General features: G+C 43.6%; 1 protein-coding gene across 2 annotated transcripts in view; it reads left to right on the top strand.

The window, feature by feature from the left end:
* Window positions 1–24,851, top strand: part of RPH3A (rabphilin 3A) — a 151,910-nt gene that overhangs the window by 33,723 nt on the left and 93,336 nt on the right. The window lies entirely within an intron of this gene.

Here is a 24,851-nt window from a genome sequence, read left to right as displayed (position 1 = left end):
CTCTCACCACGTTAAGGTTGAATGCTTATGTCTGACCTGCTAAAACTCAGCTCCAATACTAAGCAGTATATGGAGGTCTGTGCAGCCGCACTGACAGGAGCAGAGGTGGGACACAGGTCAGAGGAGTAAAGTGGCAGCACTGACAGATGCAGTGGAGAACTGGGAGAGCATTAACCCTCTGGCGCGTGCATAGTGGCTCAATAAACTGCGGCCATACAAAGTCCCTAAGGCTGCATTCACACAGCCTGTAGAATTGTCCATGGTTGCGGATCCGTGACCATGGACAATTTTAAGGACCGTTCAAATTAATGCAGTCATTCACACGATCTGTGCCACCATCCGCACCGTGAAAAAATAGGACATGACCTAGTGCGGATCGCGGCACAGATACCCCCGCCGCCCTCCAACAGAAATGACAGGAGTGCAGAAGACAACTACTCGCCTACTCCCCCTGTGCTGGTGAACGTGTGAGCCTAGTGAGCATGGTACCTTTTAAAAATGTGTCCGTGGAGTGGATTATGTACATGGTCTCCTACTGTAATGAAGCATCAAACAGGAGTTGTCGCTCTGCATTTGTGCCGCACTCTGGCACACCTCACCCCTCCTTTTTCCTCTTCTTCATGAATAATCAATGCTGTCCGGCCTCCTGCTCGCTCAGCTGTCAGCCAGTGTATCTTAGTGTTTGTTTCAGACATGAACTTCCTAGAGAGGACTGATCTGCAATCAGATATAGTTGAATTTCCAAAACTAACTGTGTTGGAGCTGTGGTCTAGAGGTAAATTACCCATCTAAAAACCATTACGTTTTTTTTTTTCTCCTTGGTTGGATTCCCCTGACGGAAATGAAATACAGCAGTTATTTATTTTCTTTTTCTCATTATATAATTTTGAAAAGTGCATAGGATTCACAATCCGATTCAATTTAATTTTAAAATTCATTTTTTTTTTTAAATATATAAGTTAGTAATAAGTAACTATATTTCATTTCCATCAGGGAAATTGAACCCAGGAATAAAACTGTTAGTGGTCCAACACAGTGCAGTTTTAACTATATGTGATTGCAGATCAGTCCTCTACAGGCAGTTTATGTTCTGAAACAAACACTCAGAGTCACTGGCTCACAGCATGCACGTGCAAAGAGGAGGAGGCCGGGCAGCAGAGATAATTCCTGAGAAAGAAGGAGGAGGAAGGAGGGGTGAGATGTGCACCAACGCTGAGCCTCAACTCCACATTGACTCTTCATTGAGCTGTGCAGAATCCAGCACACTGTCAGCACCTTAGGTAGGGCCTGGGGGCTGACAGATTCCCTTTAAGAACAGAATGCAGATAAATTATGCTCTTTATAAAGAAGTAAGTGGCAACAGGCTAGGTAATCTTGGGGAAAGAATTACCTTTTCACCAGTTGCAACAATAGGGTGCGGTTCTATCCTAGCAATGGCAAAGGAAAAAAACATCCATTTTGAATCTGATACAAAAAGATACAAGGGATACAACAGATTCAACAAAGGCACCCCCTCTCCCCCACCTTTTGTACACTGCTGCCCTTCAAAATCCAATTCCCTGATTGGGTGGCATTGAGAATAAGCTTTATGAATCCTTTAGGTCAGTAAATAATATATTGCTTTTATGTATTATATGTGTTGTTACCATTCAAGAGCATTTCTATGTGATTTCACAAAAGATTGATCTAAAAAAGAAAGCGATGCCCAACATATTGCATCTGGGTAATGTGAAGTGATGGGCATTACAGCAAGGCAGCAGGAGATCTCCGTGAACCTTATATTGTAGGAGAAAAAAGTATCCCGGGGATCCTAATTGACAATAAATTGAAAATGTAATTGCCAGTCCGGCCGCAGCACTTGGAACGCTGTCAGGCTGCAAGACAAGAATTGCCAAGAGGCTGAACAATAGCAATATTCCCCTTCTATCATCAGCCAGTGACTGGGGATGTCTGGAGACTTAGTGCAGTGTCAGGGGCTGGATTACGGGAAGGAATATTGATTCAAAAAGAGAGATGGGAGCTTTGGAAACCTAGAAAACTCTTCAATAGATTAACCCATTAGAAACCTCAGAGGAGAGGCCGAGCATTCGTGATCGTACGAACATAATAGTCATGTCTGCGGCAGCGTCCCGTGCTCTGGGCCCACTTCCCTGACTCCTCTCTCCAGGCGGAGCCCACATGCCAGGGCCCAGCACTGCCTCCTCTTCGGCCTCGCGGAGCACTTTACCCGTCTGCGGTCCTGCTTCCTCCGGCTCTGCTCAGGCTCTCTGAGGGTTAAAGGGGCAGTGTGGCCTTAATTGGTTAATTGTACTAAAGCACTTATCTATAAATTCTTGACCCTGTCCTGACTCCGCATTTGTGGTCCCAGTTTTCCTGCCCGTGGTTCCTGCTCTGTGAGTCCTGCTGATATCCTGCCTGCCTATGTGTTTCCAGCTGCACCTCGCCTGACTGCGCTAGCATGTCTAGCCAGGGGTGGCGACCTGGGGGCGTCTTCTGCCACAAAAAGTCTGTCCCACCTTGCGGTGGTCTCTGGTGAAGTCCAGCGGCCCATTAGACTCTGCTCCTTGGTGCGGCTTTCACCATCCCGCCAACTCCTGCCATTACAATAATGGTGTTGCACAGATGTTTACAGTATCCAGCTGCTTGTCTCCAGACCATGATTATTAATCTGATATTGTTTGTTTGGAGGCTGGGGGATGTTTATTTGAATGAACTCCATTTATGTTCTCAAACCTGTTTTAAAGGAGCCAGAAACTATTCAAACATAGTAGTATACATTGTCCAAAATGTTGCTTCTTAGTGCACCTGCTGAATGTATGGTGGCAGCAGGCTACCATATAGTGCTACCATGATAGTGCTCCAGGCTTATCCTTTCAACCACCTGCTTACCAAGGAGGCAGTACATTTTATTTAGTGTCATTGTCGTTAATTTTAAAATCTAAATCAACAGTAGATGTGATATAAAGCAAGTTTACAATATACATTTATTATTTCTTTTGTTGTTATCATGATGTAAAACAAGGCTAAACCAGAAATGGAGGTCCAGTCTCTTGAAGGCTGCTATATAACAGCTATACCTACTGTATCCAGGTCCAGTCTCCTGAAGGCAGCTATATAACAGCTATACTTACTGTATCCAGGTCCAGTCTCATGAAGGCTGCTATATAACAGCTATACTTACTGTATCCAGGTCCAGTCTCCTGAAGGCAGCTATATAACAGCTATACTTACTGTATCCAGGTCCAGTTTCCTGAAGGCAGCTATATAACAGCTATACTTACTGTATCCAGGTCCAGTCTCTTGAAGGCTGCTATATAACAGCTATACCTACTGTATCCAGGTCCAGTCTCCTGAAGGCAGCTATATAACAGCTATACTTACTGTATCCAGGTCCAGTCTCATGAAGGCTGCTATATAACAGCTATACTTACTGTATCCAGGTCCAGTCTCCTGAAGGCAGCTATATAACAGCTATACTTACTGTATCCAGGTCCAGTCTCCTGAAGGCAGCTATATAACAGCTATACCTACTGTATCCAGGTCCAGTCTCCTGAAGGCAGCTATATAACAGCTATACTTACTGTATCCAGGTCCAATCTCCCGAAGGCTGCTATATAACAGCTATACTTACTGTATCCAGGTCCAGTCTCCTGAAGGCAGCTATATAACAGCTATACTTACTGTATCCAGGTCCAGTCTCCTGAAGGCAGCTATATAACAGCTATACTTACTGTATCCAGGTCCAGTCTCCTGAAGGCAGCTATATAACAGCTATACTTACTGTATCCAGGTCCAATCTCCCGAAGGCTGCTATATAACAGCTATACTTACTGTATCCAGGTCCACTCTCCTGAAGGCAGCTATATAAGAGCTATACTTACTTTATCCAGGTCCAATCTCCTGAAGGCAGCTATATAACAGCTATACCTACTGTATCCAGGTCCAGTCTCCTGAAGGCAGCTATATAACAGCTATACTTACTGTATCCAGGTCCAGTCTCCTGAAGGCCGCTATATAACAGCTATACTTACTGTATCCAGATCCAGTCTCCTGAAGGCAGCTATATAACAGCTATACTTACTGTATCCAGGTCCAATCTCCTGAAGGCAGCCATATAACAGCTATACTTACTGTATCCAGGTCCAGTCTCCTGAAGGCAGCTATATAACAGCTATACTTACTGTATCTAGGTCCAGTCTCTTGAAGGCAGCTATATAACAGCTATACTTACTGTATCCAGGTCCAGTCTCCTGAAGGCAGCTATATAACAGCTATACTTACTGTATCCAGGTCCAGTCTCCTGAAGGCTGCTATATAACAGCTATACTTACTGTATCCTGGTCCAGTCTCCTGAAGGCAGCTATATAACAGCTATACTTACTTGTATTCAGGTCCAGTCTCCTGAAGGCAGCTATATAACAGATATACTTACTGTGTCCAGGTCCAGTCTCCTGAAGGCAGCTATATAACAGCTATACTTACTGTATCCAGGTCCAGTCTCCTGAAGACTGCTGTATATTAGCTATACTTACTTGTATTCAGGTCCAGTCTCCTGAAGACAGCTATATAACAGCTATACTTACTGTATCTAGGTCCAGTCTCCTGAAGGCAGCTATATAACAGCTATACTTACTGTATCCAGGTCCAGTCTCCTGAAGGCAGCTATATAACAGCTATACTTACTGTATCCAGGTCCAGTCTCCTGAAGACCGCTATATAACAGCTATACTTACTGTATCCAGGTACAGTCTCCTGAAGGCTGCTATATAACAGCTGTACTTACTGTATCCAGGTCCAGTCTCCTGAAGGCTGCTATATAACAGCTATACTTACTGTATCCAGGTCCAGTCTCCTGAAGGCAGCTATATAACAGCTATACTTACTGTATCCAGGTCCAGTCTCCTGAAGGCAGCTATATAACAGCTATACTTACTGTATCCAGGTCCAGTCTCCTGAAGGCTGCTATATAACAGCTATACTTACTGTATCCAGGCTCAGTCGCCATTTTTACCAGGCGATCCTCGGGCTGTCTCCACCTTCTCCATGCAGGGCCGGCCTTAGCGTCGATGGCGCCCTGTGCAGAATGTTCTTTTGGCGCCCCCCCCAGGCTGATTGCCGGTCCCATCCCCAGCCTGGTAGTTTACATACTTAGTGTGTTGGTCTTTTAACAACATTTCTGTCTATTTAGCCATTCATTAAAGCGGTACTCCAGCGGGGAAAAAAATTCTTTCAAAGTAACTGGTGCCAGAAAGTGGCAGAGATTTGTAATTTACTACTTTTAAAAAAATCTCCAATCTTCCGGTACTTATCAGCTGCTGCATGTCCTGCAGGAAGTGATGTATTCTCTCCAGTCTGACACAGTGCTCTCTGCTGCCACCTCTGTCGATGTCAGGAACTGTCCAGAGCAGGAGAGGTTTTCTATGGGGATTTGCTGCTGCTCTGGACACTTCCCTGACATGGACAGAGGTGGCAGCAGAGAGCACTGGAAAGAATACACCACTTCCTGCAGGATATACAGCAGCTGATAAGTATGGAAAAACTTGAGATTTTTAAATAGAAGAAAATTACAAATCTATATAACTTTCTGAAACCACTTGATGTGAAAGTATTCCTTTGGTCCCATGACAATAGGCCTCTCAGTAGCCAGCCAACACCCTGCTATTTACTGGCGAGGGTTAATAACCCCCAAAACAGCTTTCTGTGGATGGGTATCCTTTCCTTTTGTAGATATTTTTGGCTATAAGAGTCCATTTACACAAAAAGATAATCTGCCAAATATTTGAAGCCAAAGCCAGGAATGGATTTGTAAAGAGGGGAAATCTCAGGCTTTCCTTAATGACCTGATCTCTGTTTATAGTCTATTTCTGGCTTTGGCTTCAAATCTTTGGCAGATAATCTTTCAGTGTAAATGGACCCTAATGCTGGGTTTACACGGAACGATTATTGGCCCGATCGTACGATTAACGATGTCGGAGTAACTATTATCGTTGAGACGGTACAATGTATCGTATTGCAATAGTTTTGCGATCGCGCGCCTGCAGCCCGGCCCCCTGCTCGCAGCCCGACCCCATGCTCATCCGCAGCCTGGCCCCACTGTCAACCGCAGCCCCCTGCACCGCCCCGATCGCCACCCGCTCCGATCACCGCCACCGCCGCTCCGATCGCCCTGACGCCGCTCCGATCGCCGCCACCGCCGATTTAAGAACAAGATAAAAGATAAAAAAAACGATTTCTCGCTTGTCGTTCGATCGTTAGTTGCGTTTACACGTACGATTATCGTTCTAATTCGATCGTTATCGTGCAAATTCGAACGATAATCGTTCCGTGTAAACCCAGCATTACTCTAATCAATGTTCTAAGACTCTTAGTCGGAGGGAAACACCGACTTGAAGGGAAATCCACCTTCCCAATACAGGGTGAGAGTTACTCTGCGTATCCTTTCTGCTCAGAATTCCCAATAGAGCATTTCAGTCTCCACATTTTTTTAGGATTCTCTCCTCATGGAGAATTCGTATTCCTTTGGTCCCAGCTGCATTGGAGCTATGGAAGACATGGCTGAGGTGGTCTTCCCAGCATCTATGGCAGAGCTCAGTGCAGTAAAGAATCTCGATAAAACCCACGTGTTTTTGCCACAAGCGTAGATGTTTTCGCTAAAGAAACTGTTTTTAGAATTTTTTTTTCACAGTTTTTACAAGCGATTTATAAAAGTGTAAAGTTCTCTCCAGTTAAGGAAATCACAACGATGAAGCTGGCCGTGTAAAAGAAATTATCCAACCCGCCAAAAATGGGAATTCCTATAATGTCTGGATGCTGCACAAAATCATCAATGCTAGGTACGCCAGTCCTAAACTCTGAGATAAAGAATTGGTTATTTTTGAAGAATCGATATGAAGGAACGTGTCACATAATGCTTTTTTTTTTTTTGCCGGCCGTTATTTCAGGATCAAATAATGTCCATTATTTCAAAATAATGGGCAATATTTAACTACGAAATAAATTTGACTGTGAATGCAGGCACATTTGGTCTGCAATCCCATTATCCACTGAAGTCTATACAATGTACGGCCGTCAGAACAGCCATACATTGTGCGCCCGTAGGGGAACAATGGCCGTTGTTCAGTACAGTTGTTCAACAGCCGTTGTTCCCATAGAATGCAATGCCGTACGTTATTTTAAGGCAAGAATGGACGTTGTTTCAATCATCAACAACGGAAGTTCTTGTCTTAAAAATTACACTGTGTGACCATAGCCTAAGAAAGACGTTGTGGGAATATATCCCTGCACTCTTTTATTACCCTGTTGCTCCTCCTGGAAATGTGCAAATGGGCCCATTCACACATCACTGTTATACTGTCCACAATTACGGATTAATAATTGCAGACAGTATAGTGCCCATTCATTTCAATGGACCCTTTTACACATCTATTATTTTAGGGATCCATAAAAAAAGGGCCAGATCCCCTATACCTATGAATGGGCCCATGCAATTGTGGGTGACTATGGATCTTTAGTGCGGCCTAAAGTCTTTAATGGGTTCGTATTCCGGCCACTGAAATCTTAGATATCGTATCTCATCTTCATATTGGGGACCTGGCTGTCCTCACTGAATAGAGCGGTCAGTTGTCATGTGCTCCATTCATTTATTTTATTTTATTTTTTTAAAGGGAATGTGTCACCAGAAATTGACTTATTGTACAAATACGGTTTTTATGTTATACATATTTTTTAAAAATTTTTAGTGATTTTTTTTTTCAAATTTTCCAGTTTTCTATCTATATTATATAATAATCCTGACATCTTCCAGTTTTCATTCTCACCACTGGGGCTAAAACTAAGCTGAGACTTCCTGTTGTGTCTGCAGTGATAAGAGGAGGCTGCTGTAAAGTAATCTGTACAGCATTGCAGCGTCATGTGACACCAGTAGATAGCGGAGACAATAGCAGCTCCCTGTGAAATGACCTCTTCACAGGTCACAGAGCGCTCAGTAATGTCCCACATTCATTTCAAGGGGACAGAGTCTGACTATTGTCGTCTATGTCCATTAGTCCTGCTGTAAAGCATGTCACTATGTGCTGTTAAAAACAATTCCCCATAACAATGTACAAAAAAAAATTACAGTCAGAAAATAGAAACAGATTAGAATAAAAAAACACGTTTTAGTATCTGACTAAAATTTAGGTGACACCTTCCCTTAAAGAGAGCCAAGTACATGCTTGAGTAAATAAATAGATGGAGTGCATGATGACCCACTGGTTTATTTAGCAGGGGGAAACTGGTTTCTGTCTCCTAGATCACAGGGGTTTCCAGAGTTTGGATCTACTGTGATCAGACGCTCATCCTTCTGAATAAAGGAAACATTTTTAGTGTCTGGAATATCCCTTTAAATACACTGTGTGAGAGCTTTCCCTCCTTTCCTTTTTCTTTAATACCAACATATTCCACAGTGCTCTACAGAGAATGAATATACCAAAGTGACTCTAATGTATATTATGATTCAACACAATGCACCTGACTATAAATCCTCAGGAAATCTTACTATCATTTCTCACGCTGGATACATTTGTTTCTGTTATTTACTTATTAGTTTAGTTATTTTTGCTACAATGAATCCTATTTATACATAATAACAATAACGCTGATTAAACTAATGGAACCAGAACTGTAACTAATTACCAGGGAATCATCAGTTCTAGGATTAGAAATCTGAGAAGTCGTAGTCGCCCTGTCCTCCTATATATATGTGTCACCTCCTGCAGCGTTGTTTACAGTTATTTGTAGCATTACTTATGTATCTCGTGTCACATTCATCCTCACTACAAGGCCGGATCTGCTCCTATTACCCTGACAATGCACAGCAATAGAAATGCGGACACTTGTAAGGACTGATAAGAAACAATACAAACACCGATTGATGTGGAGGATTTCGGGTGGGATGTGCCTCCTCAGATTTTCATGGTGATACTGATGTGCGGTTTACGGTTTTATTGACTTTGGAAGGAAGCGATGGCGGAATAAATTGGCTTTATGTTATACAATGTGACAGTGGGATGATATTAGTGGGTTTGTGCTGGTCACTTCCATAGCGTGCGGCCAAGGTCAGGTCTCTATCAGACTCATTTTCCAGCCCTCAGTCTTGAGAACCTCATTTTATTCTTCAAGATTCCGGGTTTAATCAAGCGCCATTGCCATAGAGAGCGGCATTTGTTTATTCTTTTGTTCTACAAATAGTCTGCATCGAATTTCCGAACTCTGAACGACAAGGTTTGGGATTCGGCCTCCTTCCTCCACACTGTGAAGTTCTCAGCATATGGGGGCAGATTTAACCATAGATTTAAGGTATTGTAAATATAAAAAATATATTAAAACATATGATGATTGAGCTCAAAGGGGTTCTTAAAAGATTAAATAAACAGCGCCACTCATGTGCTCAGCTTATGTGAAGTACTGCAGCGTACTTGCAATCCAGTGAATGTAATACTATACACAGCCTGAGAACAAGTGTGGTACTATTTTTACAGGAAAGCAGCTATGTACCATCAGGTACATTCACTTTAAGTATTACCCATGGATAGAATGGCACTGGTGCGGAGAAGCCTTTTTTTTTAATCGCGGCCCAATTCCTGTGTAAGGTGCCATTCTGTTCTCGAACGCAGTACCCGTGAATAGAATGACGCTGTATGGGAACCAGTCTGCGGTTAAAAAAAAAGGACTGCGGCACTGGCTTCCCTGCTCACCACTAGGTATAAAACTAAGCTGAGACTTCCTGTTGTGTCTGTGGTGATAAGAGGAGGCTGCTGTAAAGTGATCTGTACAGCATTGCAGCGTCATGTGACACCAGTAGATAGAGGAGACAATAGCACATGTCTCACATTCATCTCAAGGGGACCGAGTCTGTCTATTGTCATCTATGTCCACGAGGCTTGCTGTAAAGCATGTCACTAAATGCTGTTAAGATCAGCCCAGGCAATATGGCCACCCCCATAACAATGGACAAATAGTGAAATAAAAAGAATTACAGTCAGAAAATATAAACAGATCAGAATAAAAGAACAAGTTTTGCATCTGAATCTGATCAATAACAGAAAATGTAGGTGACTCTTTTATATTGACCCCCCCTTTAACATTATGCTTCAGTAAAATCTTAACTGGCTCATAGAGAATACATATGTTCTGGCCCCCCCTCCCTATAATATCCTTCACAGCTGTACCCTTAAGATATTCTTTCAACCGCAATCATATGAAAATTCTGGAGAGCGAGAGAGAGAGGGAATGTTATGTTCACAAATAACAGCATAACCTTTCCCCTAGGACCTGAAGATAACAGAGATTTCTCAAGCTACCCTGTTGATGTAACAGAATCCCCAGTGCAATCTCAGACACAGGCTGCGGCATATACCCAGAGGTCACCGGTACGAGGCAGATACAAGCCGCAGCCACTATCCATATACTGGGAATAGATTACCATGGCTGATGAGCAAATCAAGTCAATTTGTATCGGTCATTAAAACTGGTGGAAATCACCAATGAATCTTAATGAAGAGATAGAACTCCACTCAACGTCTACATCCACTTTTCCTATACACATTGAGATTACCAAAGAAAGAATAATTAATGTATCTTATAGAACTGCTAAGAAGGCAAACTACTTGGAGATGAGAGAATAGAGAGACGCAGGGGAGAGTTATTAGGATTGCTTCTCCACACGCCAGACATAAACCGAGAATTATAGAATTTTTTATGTTGTTTATTTTTCTAATTTCTGTTTCCTTTCTATATTATAAAATAATCCTGATATCTTGCAGTTCTCACTCTCACCACTGGGGCTAAAACTAAGCTGAGACTTCCTGTTGTGTCTGTGGTGATAAAATACCTGTGAGTCAGCATTATTACCTTATATCATTTTAATTTTCTTTATTAAATTAACAGAGTTGCCATTAGAATCTTAGTGTGAGAAACCTAATAAAATTAATGTGGGGTAAGCAGATTGGGCCTTGTGCATGAAAACGTAAAGTGTGCTTTAGATTAGATACTAAGAGCAAATATAGATTTAACCTCTCTCCAGCAGACCCAACCTCTCTCCAGTAGACTCAACCTCTCTCCAGTACACCCAACCTCTCTCCAGCAGACCCCACCTCTCTCCAGTAGACTCAACCTCTCTTCAGTAGACTTAACCTCTCTCCAGTACACCCAACCTCTCTCCAGTAGACTCAACCTCTCTCCAGTACACCCAACCTCTCTCCAGTACACCCAACCTCTCTCCAGTACACCCAACCTCTCTCCAGCAGACCCAACCTCTCTCTAGTACACTTAACCTCTCTCCAGTAGACTCAACCTTTCTCCAGCAGAGCCAACCTCTCTCCAGCAGACCCAAACTCTCTCCAGTAGACCCAACCTCTCTCCTGAAGACCCAACCTCTCTCTCCAGCAGACCTAACCTCACTCCAGCAGACTCAACCTAGCAGACTCAACCTCTCCAGTATACTCAACCTCTCTCCAGTAGACTCAACCTCTCTCCAGTACACCCAACCTCTCTCCAGCAGACCCAACCTCTCTCCAGTACACTCAACCTCTCTCCAGTAGACTCAATATTTCTCCAGCAGAGCCAACCTCTCTCCAGCAGACCCAACCTCTCTTCAGTAGACTCAACCTCTCTCCAGTACACCCAACCTCTCTCCAGCAGACCCAACCTCTCTCCAGTACACTCAACCTCTGTCCAGTAGACCCAACCTCTCTCCAGCAGACCCAACCTCTCTCTAGAAGACCCAACCTCTGTCCAGCAGACCCAACCTCTCTCTAGTACACCCAACCTCTCTCCAGTACACCCTCCTCTCTCCAGTACACCCAACCTCTCTCAAGCAGACTCAACCTCTCTCCAGTAGACCCAACCTCTCTCAAGCAGACCCAACCTCTCTCCAGTAGACAAAACCTCTCTCCAGTAGACCCAACCTCTCTCCAGCAGACCCAACCTCTCTCTAGTACACCCAACCTCTCTCCAGTACACCCTCCTCTCTCCAGTACACCCAACCTCTCTCCAGTACACCCTCCTCTCTCCAGTACACCCAACCTCTCTCCAGTACACCCTCCTCTCTCTAGTACACCCAACCTCTCTCCAGTACACCCTCCTCTCTCCAGTACACCCAACCTCTCTCAAGCAGACTCAACCTCTCTCCAGTAGACCCAACCTCTCTCAAGCAGACCCAACCTCTCTCCAGTAGACCCAACCTCTCTCCAGTAGACCCAACCTCTCTCCAGCATACCCAACCTCTCTCCAGCAGACCCAACCTCTCTCTAGTACACCCAACCTCTCTCCAGTACACCCAACCTCTCTCCAGTACACCCAACCTCTCTCCAGTACACCCTCCTCTCTCCAGTACACCCAACCTCTCTCCAGTACACCCTCCTCTCTCCAGTACACCCAACCTCTCTCCAGTACACCCTCCTCTCTCCAGTACACCCAACCTCTCTCCAGTAGACCCAACCTCTCTCAAGCAGATTCAACCTCTCTCCAGTAGACCCAACCTATCTCAAGCAGACTCAACCTCTCTCCAGTAGACCCAACCTCTCTCAAGCAGACTTAACCTCTCTCCAGTAGACCCAACCTCTCTCCATTAGACCCAACCTCTCTCCAGTAGACCCAACCTCTCTCCAGCATACCCAACCTCTCTCCAGCAGACCCAACCTCTCTCCAGTAGACTCAACCTCTCTCCAGTAGACCCAACCTCTCTCCAGCAGACCCAACCTCTCTCCAGCAGACCCAACCTCTCTCCAGTAGACCCAACCTCTCTCCAGCAGACCCAACCTCTCTCCAGCAGACCCAACCTCTCTCCAGTAGATCCAGCTTTTTTACAGCTGAAATTGCATTTTATACTTTCATTCGAACCCTGATTTACTCAAACCCAAAAGTGGGAGAGGTGCCAAAGCCGAGACTATAGTAGAAAGATCTGTACCCTTTTCTGTGCGTTTGGACCAACTCTTGACTGATCAAAATAAGGAGCAAATATTGATGAAAATACTAGGTGTGAACCCATCTTAAGGGGATGTTCACACACGCTGATGTGTCATTATGTTAATGCAATGAAGGAGCACTGGATGGCAGATAAATGATCAATTACTGCAATTAAATTATGCATTCACCTTGTATTTTTGTTGCGTTACTGCGTGAGTGTGAACACAGCCTTAGTATGTGTGAACCTACTCCAAAAAATATATAATGTAATATGAGTGGCTGTTAGCAGCATCAGTCTTATTTATGTTACATCCTTATTAAGACTAGGAGTACTAGAGTTTCTGACATTATGTGAAAGATTTTTACTATGAATATGGATTTTAAAGAGGCACCATCATAAAATATGTATTTTGTTAAGAAAAAAACTGGTGTATTGGACTTTGTTTCCATTGCTTTTATGTTTTAAATATTATTAGAGAAAGGTGCTGCATGAGCTGTGATTAAAGGGGTACTCCAGCGAAAATCAACTGGTTGCAGAAAGATATACAGATTTTTAATTTAATTCTATTTAAAAATCTCCTACCTTCTAGTACTTATTAGCTGCTGCATGTCCAGCAGGAAGTGGTGTATTCTCTCCAGTCTGACACAGTGCTCTCTGCTGCCACCTCTGTCCATGTCAGGAACTGTCCAGAGCAGCAGCAAATCCCCATAGAAAACCTCTACTCCTCTGGACAGTTCCTGACATAGACAGAGGTGGCAGCAGAGAGCACTGTGTCAGACTGGGGAGAAAACACCACTTCCTGCAGGACATACAGCAGCTGAATTACTGGAAGATTAGATTTTTTTTTTTTCAAATAAAAGTAAATTACAAATGTAGATATCTTTCTGAAACCAGTTGATTTGCAAGAAAAAGATTTGCACTGGAGTGCCCCTTTAAGGGCCAGAGAGAATATTCTGTACTCTCATAGAACACCATGCATCAGATGTAAGGAGACACGAACCCTTTCATGTCACAATGTAAATGGACGGCTTGGCTTAGCTCATTTCCAGTGTTTCATGTTCTAAGCAATATTACATTTAAACAAATGCCTTTGTGTTAAGTGTATTGGATTGGTTTCTAATTGAGGACTGTGCGCACTGGGCGATTCCTTTGTACCTCATGGAGCGAGGCCCGGGCTCCTCTGTCATACGGATGGGGATTAGTAAGACAAGCTGCTGCCGCCTGGGCTTTGATTTGCACTTCAGTCCATTCCAATTACAATGTGAGACCATTGCGGTTAATGGGGGAGCCCCAGCTACAAACATACATTCACTTCTAACCTCTCCAACCATACTCATTTCTTACTGTGACATATAATAGTATAGTTTATTATATAGTTGCAGTGTAATGGAAATACAAACATACAGGAGGAGATTTATCAAACTGGTGTAAAGTTGAATTGCAACCAATCAGATTCCACCTTTCATTCCTCACAGATTCTTCGGGGAATGAGAGGTGAAATCGGATTGGTTGCTAGGGGCAACTAAGACAATCCCAGACAATCTTTACATAGAACATAGGAGATAGCGGTGGTCTGATGCCGCTGATCCTATTACACAGAACAATGGCAGCAGGTTGTTGCTAGGCAGATCATTTGCGTTTCAGCCTAGCAACGTGCATGCCGGCTGATCGATGTCTTCTTTTACGTTTTTTAACGATAAACGATCGCAAACAAGATTGTTTATCGTTTACCTGAAATCATTCATTTACACAGAACAATAGTGGTTAGTTATGATTGTTACTACGATCGTTTCCTCCATCTGATCCCAGCAAATGAAGGAACAGCTTGGACGTACAGCAAACGATTAGTGACCGAATGTGGAATTACAGCGAACGATGAACAATGATTTTAGGGTCAGATCTACATGAATAATCAACGACACACCAACAATTTCTCAATCGTTGCCTGCAATTATGCGGAACGATTAGCGTCTAAATTCGAATGATATAACGATTTTCCGCACGATAATTGTCCCGTGTAATAGGGTCCTTAGGGTCCTATTAGACAAAGCGATTTTTACCGATTACCGATAAACAATCATAATCGAGATTGTTTATTGTTAACCTGAAATCGTTCACCATATTATTCAGAACGGTAGTCGATAATTACAGTCGTTATAATGATGGTTACTGTGATCATTTATTCCATCTGACCATGAATATAGTTTACGATGGGTGGAGAGTTTTGGGAGAGGAAGGAGAAAGTGATATGTGGACTGAAAAGTGACGGGTGAAGAGACGGAAAATTGTGTAAGCTCTCGGATATATAATGTAAAACACAAACTCAACTATGGGGATTTTAAAGGGTTTAAATTGAAAAAATTGATAATGAATCATTGTTAATAGAGATGAATAAAGCGGGCTTAGGGTGGGTCCGTATACACCCACTTCCTGGAGAAGGTGGATACCTACCGAGGACCGTCTGGAAAACATGGATATAGCCTATGGCTTTAAGGGGGTCCTTGGGTGTATCCAAGACAGTGGGATTCAGAAGCCAATCGTTCGGCTTTGTACGGCACTTACGGAGCCCAAAAGGAAAGTCTTGCTCGTATGTGACTGATAAGTATTGTGTTAAAGCTTTGGCGGTCCGGGCCTGATGGAATTTGTAGTAAAAGAGCTGGAGAGCCTGAGCCTGACCCCCCCCCCCCCCCCCCGATGTAAAATGTTCATGGATGCTGCTGGGACCCGACGTGGATGCCGAATGACTGTGATGAATTGTTATCTTGGCTAAAACTGTGATTACTGTATGAATAGGATTCCCATTTACTGTTGACCTGAAGGTGCTGGGGCCTCCATGTAGACTGGTGGGTTTAGCCAGTGGAACCCTCAGCGTGATTGGTACGGAATATCTGTGGCGTCTGTAGATACAGTCAGCCCGTTTTGCATTGAAGAAGAAGCCTCATAGACTTATGATATTTTGGTGAACGGCTGGCTCCATAGAGGAGGGGGATGGAGTGAGTAGTCGTGGACACTTAGTTCAATATTTAACTTCTTTTCCAAGTCCCCCGTGGAACTGGGCTTTCTAATAAGAACGTGAGAATGCCGTGCTATGTGTCCCCTATATAACACATATGGCCCACCGCTGTCTATGGCTATGTGTCCACTATATAATACCTATGGCCCACCGCTGTCTATGGCTATGTGTCCACTATATAATACCTATGGCCCACAGCTGTCTATGGCTATGTGTCCACTATATAATACCTATGGCCCACAGCTGTCTATGGCTATGTGTCCACTATATAATACCTATGGCCCACAGCTGTCTATGGCTATGTGTCCACTATATAATACCTATGGCCCACCGCTGTCTATGGCTATGTGTCCACTATATAATACCTATGGCCCACCGCTGTCTATGGCTATGTGTCCTATATAACACCTATGGCCCACCGCTGTCTATGGCTATGTGTCTACTATATAATACCTATGGCCCACAGCTGTCTATGGCTATGTGTCTACTATATAATACCTATGGCCCACCGCTGTCTATGGCTATGTGTCCACTATATAATACCTATGGCCCACAGCTGTCTATGGCTATGTGTCTACTATATAATACCTATGGCCCACCGCTGTTTATGGCTATGTGTCCCCTATATAACACCTATGGCCCACTGTTGTCTATGGCTATGTGTCCCCGATATAATACCTATGGCCCACCGCTGTCTATTGCTGTGTGTCCCTTATATAATACCTATGGCCCCCCACTGTCTATGTGTCTTATATAATACCTATCGCCCCCCCGCTGTCTATTGCTATGTATCCTATATAACACCTATGTCCCCCGCTGTTTATTGCTATGTATCCTATATAATACCTATGTCCCCCGCTGTTTATTGCTATGTATCCTATATAATACTTATGGCCCCCCGCTGTCTATATGTCTTATATAATACCTTTGGCCCCCCGCTGTCTATTGCTATGTATCCTATATAATACCTATGTCCCCCGCTGTTTATTGCTATGTATCCTATATAATACTTATGGCCCCCCGCTGTCTATATGTCTTATATAATACCTTTGGCCCCCCGCTGTCTATTGCTATGTATCCTATATAATACCTATGTCCCCGCTGTTTATTGCTATGTATCCTATATAATACCTATGTCCCCGCTGTTTATTGCTATATATCATATATAATACCTATGTCCCCGCTGTTTATTGCTATGTATCCTATATAATACCTATGGCCCACCATTATTTATTGCTATGTATCCTATATAATACCTATGGCCCACCATTATTTATTGCTATGTATCCTATATAATACCTATGGCCCACCATTATTTATTGCTATGTATCCTATATAATACCTATGGCCCACCATTATTTATTGCTATGTATCCTATATAATACCTATGGCCCACCATTATTTATTGCTATGTGTCTCCTATCCATATTCAGGGTACAGTAAGAATAAATGAGAACTTCACGATCCTTTCATCCGCACTGTGTAATGTCATCAGAAAGTGTTTGTGACATGCGCCTCCCTTCTCCGTAATGTTTGCCGTGGTCGGTGATGCGAGAATAATCTCTGGTTCAGTCAGATCCAAGAAAGTGTTGCAGATTTACTGTTCCACATACATCAGTTTGTCACTTGTGGACATTGGAGCACACTTTATAGCGCAGAGTATGCAAAATGTATGCACCGTGCTAGACCGAGTGCCGAGCAGAAGGAGCGCTTCCCCTATGTGCCTGCTTGCTGGTCATCTCCTGCAGTTACATGTATACATACATATTTCAGTGAACACATGGCTGCATGTAAGGGAATAATACACTGGTTCATCACAGTTTCTCCAGGGAAATAATATAGAAAATAATTGACTGCTGCATATCCCATTTAACCCTTTCAGGACCGGTGTAGATAGTGTCTTAAAGGGGTATTCCATTCAAACATAACATTTGATATATTGCTGCCCATGATGAGACTAACAATTCCTTCCATACTTGTTATTATCTATTCAGTCTGCTTCCCCCAGTTCTTAGCTGCTGCTTACTGCTGAAAATACAAAAATCTGTGTGTGAGCTTTTCCCTCTCTCCCCCTCCTCCCCCCTCCCTTCTGAGACGGCTGATGTAAACAAGTCCCTGGCAGGCTTTATCTGCAACATTGTAGCCTCTCCCTCTATTCTTTTCTATTCTCCAGGGTTTACTGCCTGGATCTCGGCAGATGTGGCGGCTCCCTGGCTATCAATGACAGCTGGGTGCCGCGGATGGAGCGTGCGCCGGCTTCTGCTCCGGTTTAAACCCAGGACGTATCTGTACGCCCCTGAGCTGCAATGCTCTGCAAAAAAGGACGTACAGTTATGTCCTTGAGTCTGAAGGGGTTAAAATATACAAAAAGAGTCTAAAATCTCTTCTGTTATGTGTTGCATACAATAAAGACACGACTGTATATGATGTATTTAGTTTTTTAGAACTGTTGGCTAATAAGTTAGTTGATTGGTTAATTGATTGTCACAGAAAACAACAACAACAAAAAAATATAATATATATTTTTGTGCGCAACTATTCCCTAAATCAGGGGTAGGAACCTCGGCCGTCCAGCTGTTGCAAAACTACAACTCCCATCATGCCTGGCCGGCCAGAGCTTTAGCTGGAGAGCCAAGGTTCCCGTCCCCTGCCCTAAATCTCTGCTGTGGACATTAGACTCGGGATGCAGTGATGGGATTAGATATGACGGCCTAGGATCACATACATGAGCATTTTATTAGAAGAGGAAACGTTACCTCCAGACATGCAATCTTAATGGGCTTCTTTTTCTACAGTGATTGTACTGCCATTCATTTGTACGGGCTAAAGACTGTGAGTTGTTGTTTTTTTTTTTAACAGCATCTAGTTAGAAGCTAGACATATCAACACCAACATATGGCTATTACTGTAGAATTACCCAGAAGGAGATGCAGTAGTCGTCTTGGCTGCTTTGCTGATGTAGTTTGTATGCGTTTTGTCAATGCTCAATGCTCTGCGGATGCCAGACCGTTCTGCTGACCGTGCACTTCTGACTTAGTGGTAGACACTCTGATGTGGACTTCAGCCCCCCCCCCCCCCAATAGTTAGGCTGGGCTCCATACACAGAATTCTGTTCTGTATTTTTTTCCCTAATCAGGAATGGGTCCAAAACACAGAGGACGGTGGATATCATTCCTATATGGTTTTCCTTTGTTTGCTCCACTCTTGGTTTTGGCCAAAAATATTGACTAAAATGAAGACCACATACCGACCTGGATACCGCGAGTGATCCCAGGCACGTGAGTGTAACTAATTCTGGAACGGCTACAGATACTGGTGGATTTCTGCTATTTAGCACTAGTATGCAAGCAGTGTCGGACTGGCCCACCAGAGGCCCCCAGCTTTAGAACCTGCACAAACACTGACTGACCTGTTGTTTCTCACCGGTTCTTCATTGGTGGGCCCCTAGGATCATTTCCTCTGGTGGGACCCAGATACCCCAGTCCGACATTGTATGCAATGTCATATATGACGCTGTTGTCCTCGCTTTTTTTTATTGCTATTAATGCTGTTGTTTTAGTTTCCTGTCAGTAGATGTTTGTAGGGGGTTTGGAATCTCATTTTGCTAGTTATACCAAATGGACAGTATAAAGGCAGTGTAAGCTGGGGGCATAGGAACCAGGTCGACTCTATGTGCTAATGCTAGTTGTATCTGTAAGGTCCTAAAAGGGGGTGATTTAAACCTTTACTGTAGGATAGGATTTTTTTTAAATTAATGATTAAACTTTTTATTTTTTATTTTTGCACACACAGTAATTTGAAGAACCCCTGGGGGACTTTTATGTTAACTACACCCTCTCCGTCCCTCCTTCCCACCCACAAGCGGTTTAGGGGGGGGGGGGTCAGATTGTGGGTAGAGAGTCGCTTTAAGCATAGAGACTCATGTGGGCCAGAAGAACTGCACATGATACATGAGGCAATATGGTTTGATGAAATCATATACCGACATTCTGGCGTTGGTTGTTAAATATAGCCGAGAGGCACTAATGCAAGCCATGGGTATGAGATGCAGCAACTCCTTTCTCTCTAGGTCTGTGTTTTCTATGTTAACTATACTTATTTCTTATTTAGAGATCAATGCAGTATACATATTCTGCATTGATCCATGAGATCAGTGCTCGATTACAATGGCCTTCTAGAACCCACTGCAAATGAGCACTGAACCTGGATCAGTGTCATTGCAGCGCTGACCGCCAGCTGGGAAAGAAGCATGGATCGCCCCTCTGCAATGACATTGCGCGGGGGGTGGGGTTGGGGGGAGAATCCATCCACTATACCAGCACAGGTGAGGATTTATAGACATTTAAATGCAGCTGTTAGTTTTGTCTAATTAGCAGGCATGGCGATCGCCCCGCGCCCGCTAATAGCCGCCGTCCCTGGCTTTCCCTTTTTATACAGTCTGCATGGCACTCGTGTGCGCGTCTTATTCTCCTGTTACAGTTTCCATGTTATATTACACCATTCAATCACAGCGAATTTAATTAGGATTTTATGATCCCGATCCAGAGAAAAAAAATACAGATACGTGATGTCCGAGCGAAAAAACAAATGTCTACAAAGTCTTCAGGGTTCATTAACCTTATTAATAGGGAAACCTGGTGAAATGAACCCACTTGTATGTCATCCATAAATATAAGCGCAGCCTGTGATCATGGTTCACTGATCTATAGCGTGCAGAAGCCCCTTTGGCTCTGTGCAAAGATTTCTGTTACTAGAAATCTGACATAACAAATCAAAAGGCCATTCAAATCGATGACAGTGCTGGTGTGCATAGAATGCTGTATTAGATGTCTGGAAATAGAAAACTCAGAGCTTGTGCCAAAGGGATTTAAAGGAAAAGTCCGGCCTCATCTTACTTTTAACAGGCGACAGGGAAGAGAGTAACAATAAAGTATCGCTTACCTCTCCCCATGCTCGCCATGCGCCACCTGACCAGCCCCGGGACCCCCGCCAGAAGGCATTTTCCCCCGAGCTGTGATGATGTCACAACTTGGGGGGAAATGCCTGTCCTTGCTGATGGACAGCTGCTCAGCCAATCAGAGACTGGAGCCGTGTCCTGCTCCAGTCCATCGATCCATCGTGATGTCTGCAGCGCTGTCCCGTTCCCTTGCTCGGCAGATTACATCTAGGAAACATTCCAAAATGTATCTGTCAGATATCACAACATGACCTGGACGGGGTTTAATAATAAGTCGGTGTATATTAAATATTCCAGGGCTGGACTGGCCATCCTGCTTTTTGGGCAAATACCAGATGGGCCGCTATCCTGCTTGGGCTGGTGTCCTCTGCCTCCTTGATCTCCTTGATTTCCTACTTAATACAGGGGGCGCTGTTAGGGCCTCTAAACAATCCTTTCTGCAGCTAGCCACACAGCTTCTGCAATGAATGAAGCTTTCCTCTGCACTGTTTCTTACTGTCCTGCAGTCTGGATAGTAGAAGGGAGGGTGTGGGAAGGTTTACAGCTTCAGCAGGAGAAACTCCACTCGCAGTCCTCTCTTGTACTGTGCCCCATCCTCTTCCTGATGACCAGTGACCTTTGTAACTGGTCATGGGCTGCTATCCTACTGCTTTAGAAGACTGCTTTTTCAGAAAGCAAAGGGTATGTATGTGTAAATGCAGTGTCTGTGTGTCTTTTATATGCATTGTTTGTGCATATGGATTTGTATGTATATCTGTATATGCAGTGTTTATGCATATGGATTTGTATGTATTTCTGTATATGCAGTGTTTGTGCATATGGATTTGTATGTATATCTGTATATGCAGTGTTTCTGCATATGGATTGGTTTGTGTAGTGCACTATACCTACCTGATTCGTGTCGACCCTGGCCGCCATCTTGGGGACAATGACGTCTTCTTCGGGAGGCCGGCCGGACCGCACCAGCCCTCCTTCATGACCCCCCTCTGCCGCGCCATCAGCTGCTCAGCCGCGATTGGCTGAGTATAACTAAGCTCAACCAATCGCGGTTGAGCAGCAGATGACGCGTCCCTCATGGCGGCCCCCCTCTGCCGCGTCATCAGCTGCTCAGCCTTGATTGGCTGAGCTTAGTTATGCTCAGCCAATCGCAGCTGAGCAGCTGATGACGTGGCAGAGGGGGGCCGGCATGAGGAACGGCTGCAGCGGTTCGGCTGGTCTCCTGAAGATGACATCATTGTAACAAGACAGCGGACGGGGGTCGACAAGAATCAGGTGAGTATAATGCACCACACTTCTGGGTTTAGCGTGGGTGGGGGGGAACACGGGGAAGGGGGCCATTCACTTACATAACATACATTACAAAGTTGTATAACTTTGTAATGTGTGTAATTTTGTGAATAATTGCTTAGCGCCGCACTACCCCTTTAAGTAGTGATGCAGCAGCATCACTACTAACCCTCTGGGGCTGTACAGTAAGGAGGGGTGCATATTATTATTATGTGCTGTTCTATATCGGGGAATTAATGATCATGATCATTATTAGTGGCAGCCATTATCAATAGACGTCAGCCTTCCCCTGATATAGGGCAGCATGATCCCGCCGTGGCTCCCACTATGTTCCATAGTCTATATGTGAAACTGAGCACAGAATATTGGAAGCTTCTAGTATTTTTGACTTGGTTACATTGTATTGGAACAAAGGCAATTTTTTTGGTGATCATGTCAGATCAAATTGTCTCAGAAATCGTCCGCCCCAATCGGATGTACAATATCTCTTGTGAGTCACAAGCTCCCAATACAGAAAATTGTCACACGACTTCATAACGATTGGATCCAGCGCCTTTAGCTCTGTGTTCAGCACCATGGACAACACACGTCCAATTGCTGTGCGCCACAATGAATAGTGTACAAGCGGTATTATAAATCTGATCGCTGCAATCGATTTCTGAGGCGGTTCGGTTCTTGTTTGATACTCTACATGACCCCCTTATTGTTGAAAAATCTTGCCCTAGATACAATATGGCAGCTTTTAAGATAGCAGCTATATTCCAGCCATAGCGTAAAGGATAGCGCCCCCCTCTTACTTGCTGGGGTATTCGGCTATGACATTTTTCTTTTTGTTTGTGAAATAAGAGGGTGTATTGTGACACTTGATTCCCCCTGTATAAATAGATGTGCGTCACATTACACATGCAGTATAAGTACATATAACACACATACATCTATACATCTGCATCAAATGCACATCTATACATTACACACAAATACAAATTCCAACACAGATTGCATAAAATTCCACCCACACATATATGTATATACATCTTAGACACATATAAACACTTCACACCTATAGAGCATAGACATCACACCAGTTAAGTACATATATGTGTGTGTGTGTGTATATATATATATATATATATATATATATATATATATATATATACATAAAACCTCCTAATAAGTATAGTGAATGACATTGATTATCAGGACAGTGGTGCTGACAGCAAGTATACGGTCAGTTCTTGAAGTTGATGCGTTGTAATCAGAAAAAAATGGACAAGTGTAATCTGAATAACTTTGACAAGGAAATATTGTATTGTATTGTATTGTATTGTATTGTATAGATGGCTCGGTCAGAGCATCGCCAAAAAACCTTGCAGTGTACCGTATGCTGTGCATATAAATATTGTAGCCAAGCATTCTACCTATGAATAATGAATATACTGTGCATGTTATAACATATATTACCCGTATAAATAATACATACACACATGTACATCACGCACACACACTATAATAAATAAATATATATATATATATATATATATATATATATATATATATATTATACACACATCCACACACACATAACAACAAACACACACAAACACACACACACACACACACACACATACACCACACACAAGCCTATACTTTATCTATTGCTCAAAACATTGAAACGATTGAAAGGTGAAGTGAATGACATTAATTACCTTGTGACAACTGCACCTGACAACTGAACCTGACAACTGCACCTGACAATGGGTCGGAAATATAGTGGAGATGGAGATAAAGGCACCTTTAGGCCTCATTCACATGTTCAGTGATTTTTTTTAGGTCCGCTTTTTTTTTTTACTCTGCTTGCCTACTGAGCCTATTACACGGCTTGATTATCGTGCAGCAAGGGTTTTGTGAGTATGTGTATGATATAGTGTTAGTGATGTCCGTGCAGCCCTTGCTGTATATAGTCAATAGTAAACTGTATGCATTACCTCTCCACGCTCCCCGATGTCCTTCTGACTTCTCCCCACTCCCCGCAGCCGCCGGTACAACTTCAGAGCAAGTCCCTAAAGTGACAGGCTGCTCAGCCAACCATTGGCCGTGGTTGTTCCTTCCCTGACAGTGATTGGCTGAGCAGCCTGTCACTTCAGAGATTACCTCTAAAGTAGCACCAGCAGGTGGCGGGAGAAGCCAGGAAGACACCGAGGAGCCTGGAGAGGTAATGTATACAGTTTATTTTCTTTACAGATTCATCAGCCCTCGGCCGCGCATCACTATTACAGGTAACGACACATGGTCGGCGACCAATGAGTTTAAGTCCAGACCAAAAGACACGGTCCGCCTATGATCGTTGTCATTGGCTGTTTATTGTCTTTATTACTTTATTGGCCCGATTTGGCAGATTATCGCTCTGTGTAATAGGGTCCTTAGTGCCCATGCTGTGTCCACCAATGGAAATGCCTACAATGGGAAAGTCATAACTTTACTATGAAGAAGTGAAAGAATCTTTAGTATTAGGATAGCAAGAGAGAAGGAGCACTGGGCAGGACTGAGCATCCTACTTCTCCGTCCTACCGTCTCTTCTCTTCTTTTCCATTCTTGTCCGTGAACAGTCTGTATCCTGTATCATGTTACAACAAGAAGCTTTGCTGGTG

This window comes from Dendropsophus ebraccatus, chromosome 3, assembly GCF_027789765.1.
Source record: "Dendropsophus ebraccatus isolate aDenEbr1 chromosome 3, aDenEbr1.pat, whole genome shotgun sequence".
NCBI classification, from domain to species: Eukaryota; Metazoa; Chordata; class Amphibia; order Anura; family Hylidae; genus Dendropsophus; species Dendropsophus ebraccatus.
Note: the sequence above shows the minus strand (reverse complement) of the source record. Positions and strands in the feature narration are given on the sequence as shown.